This window comes from Nannospalax galili, unplaced genomic scaffold (assembly GCF_000622305.1).
Source record: "Nannospalax galili isolate Female #2095 unplaced genomic scaffold, S.galili_v1.0 scaffold308, whole genome shotgun sequence".
Taxonomy (NCBI): Eukaryota; Metazoa; Chordata; class Mammalia; order Rodentia; family Spalacidae; genus Nannospalax; species Nannospalax galili.
Window position 1 is genome coordinate 4,044,681 of NW_008359214.1, and position 3,221 is coordinate 4,047,901.

Consider the following 3,221-nt stretch of genomic DNA (forward strand, 5'->3'; position numbering starts at 1 on the left):
CCAGACAGGCGATACCTTCAGTCGAGGTGTTGGCCAGGATAGATAAAGGCTCTTCCAGACAGCAACACAACATACTACTGGGAAAATGAACAGCAGACCCCAATTCTATCCAAAGGAATACTGACAATGGATTGCCAGATGAGGAACAGCTGATCCTCCTGGAATAGGGACCTCTGGCTTCCTAGATTTACCAGAAGGGCAGATAGGGGGGAATGGATGGGGGTGCTGACAGCACACTGGACAGTGGCAGGGATGAAAGAGTATGGAGGCTCTAGTGGGAGAGGAAGACTGTCTATCTGACAAGTTTGTATTCATGCTCAGATGCCGAGGACTCAGAAGGTGGGTGACTGTGACCAGTAATAGTCATATATATAGAGATTAGAAATGCAGGTGAAAACGTCTCAATGTCAATTGCCTTGGAATAAACTTTTCTGTACGAAATTGTGTGTTTTGACAACGAAGTGGAGATCTTTTTTAAACGTTGGAACCTCTTTTAATTAAAAAAAAAAAAAAAAAAAAAAAAAAAAAAAAAAAAAAAACCAGCACCGGACACCATGCCTCTTCAAACAGTGGTGAGGGAGGTCACACCAGACCATGCCTCTTCACATTGGCCAAAATCTTTATTATGGGACCTTCACAGGGGCCTGGACATGTTTGGAACCTGAGCTGTTCCCTGGGTCTTAGCAGGAGTTGGATCCTGGGTCTTAGGAGGAGTTGGAGCTGCAGCCCTACCTTTGGCCTTTTGTTGGCAGTGCCTGCTGCAACCCTTGCTCATGTAGTCAGAAATCTGCTTCCCATTTTTGGGGTAAGTGATGAAAGCAGTCAGCGGAGCTTGCTGCTGGGACTCTGGCGTCTTGTAATTGACCTCCTTGGGCTTAAGAAGGGCCTTGACACCCTCAGCATGCACACTCATAGCCTTCACCTTGCTGGCCTGTGTCTTCTTCAGACACTTCCTGTTGTGTTTCTTGGCAAAACCCATGTTCCTCAAGAACTTGGGGCCTAGCCCCTTGAGAGATTCATATCTTTGTGACCATGGTTTCTTGATGACATTTTGGTGCCATTTTCGAGACTGATTGTGTGTGGTGTAGTTCTTGGACTTGGCTACCTCTTCACAGGAATCCGGCTCCATTATTGCCTGGAACCAGAAGAGAAAGAGCTATTAATTTTTTGTTTTGTTTTGTTTTATTCTTATTGTAGAGCTATGCTTGGTCTAATTTAAAATTATTTGAGGATGTTCTAATGTCACAACAAATAACATATTTCTAATAGCATCCTTGTGGCAAGAACATGCTTGTTATAATTTTGAATCATTGATTATTTTTAACGTTCTAATTTAATTATTATTATAATTACTTTTTTCTTACTATTGTGTGTGTGTTATGTGCACACAGGCACATGTATGCCGCAATATGTATGTGTATGAAGATCAAAAGACAATCTTCTGGAGTTGGAGTTTGTACTCTCCTTAGACTGTGGGTTTCTGGGATCAAACTCAGGAGTTCAGGTCTATGTGCAATGTGCTTGTCCTACTGAGACACCTGTCAACTCTGGTTCTTTGAATGTATACAGAATTGATTTAGGTTTGCAGTTTCAAATCTTGTGCATAGCATAAATGGCATATAATCTGTGATTATTGTTGCTCAGATTATATTTTCTATTTGCTTGCCCACTTTTCCATTTAGTGACTGACAACACAATGTTGAAGTCAGCAACTGTGCTTATAGGTATATTTATTTTTTGTAATTATGCAATTTTTTTGTATTTGGTATATTTTTTAAGTCACACAAAACTTATTTCACTATGTAAATGCTTAGTAAAGTGACCATAGTCAATACGAAATGACCTTTATTTTCAATTTTGATCCACTTTTTAAGACTATTTTCTATGATACTACTCTAAGCATATCAGCATTTTTATTTTAATGCCTATGCAGAATAACATTTTCTCTCTGTGTCTCTCTCTCTCCCTCCCCCGACCCTCCCTCCCTCTCACACACATGCATGTGTGTGTGTATGTGCATATGCATGTAGAAGCCAAAGGAGAGTAGTGGAAGACTTCCATCATCAGTCTAGTCTTATTCCCTTGAGATAGTATTTCTCACTGAACCAGAAGCTTGCTGTGTTGGCTAGGCTTTTAGGTCTTCAAGCTCCCAGATTCAACCTACCTCTGCTCTAAATCCCCCAGTTCTGGGATTACAGGCACTGGTGGTCATGGTCATTTTTACATAAGTGCATAGATTCAGACACATGTTCTCATGCTTGCAGAGATGGCACTCTTACCCACTGAGTCATCTCCACATTCCCTTTTATTATTATTATTTTAAAATTGTGACATATCTATGGTTTGCCTGTTGACAATGTGTGCTACATTTAAAAAAAATATTTTATGATTATTATTTTATGTGTATGAGCGTGTTGCCTGCATGTATGTGAGTACACCCATGTCGTGCAATGCCACAGAGGTCAAAAGAGGGCTTTGGATTCCCCTGCTACTAGAGTTAAGGACAGTTGTTAGCCTCCATATGGGTGTTGGGAACTGAACTCAGGTCCTCTTCAAAAGCAGTCAGTGCTCTTAACCATGCATTTTAAAAACATTTTTTATTGAACTTTGTAAATTTCATACATTTTCCTCTCAAATTCAGACCTCTCCCTAATTCATGCCTCCCCCCATTTCCCCATCGAACTCTACACAGTCCTCCTTACATTCAGGTGTTTGTACCCAAATGTCCTTCAGTGTAAATGGCTCCACTGGAGTCTAGTCAGCCCATCCAGTGGTCATATGTAATCACACTCTCCCTCACCCAGCAGCAATTAGTTCTCAGTCTCAAATAGTTCTCAATCTAGGACTGGCCTGCCACCTATTTCTCACCTTCCCTTTCAGTCCTTATTTAATTGAGCTGACATGGGTCCCATGCTCGATGCCACCACTGCTGCAGGTGCACATCAGCAAGCTTCCATTGGCCTGGAAGCCTCCACCTTTCTGTGTTCGTGAACAAGCTGTGGCTCTTCAATCTTTCTGTGTCCTCTTCTCCAACGGTCCCTGAGCCATGGGAGTGTAAGGTTCCATATAAGAGTCCGATGCTACACTTTACAGTCTCCTATTCTTCAAAACATGGTCAGTTGTGGTCTTTTGTATGTGTTGCACTCTGATGTATATGAAAGCCTCACTGGTGAGAGTTGAGGGGTGCATTAGCCCTCTCTCTATTCCTTATTCTGCTATGT

General features: G+C 41.6%; 1 pseudogene; it reads right to left on the reverse strand.

Annotated features, from left to right (window-relative positions):
- Positions 1–634: 634 nt before the first annotated feature.
- Positions 635–1,129, reverse strand: LOC103725618 (annotated as a pseudogene).
- Positions 1,130–3,221: the final 2,092 nt, after the last annotated feature.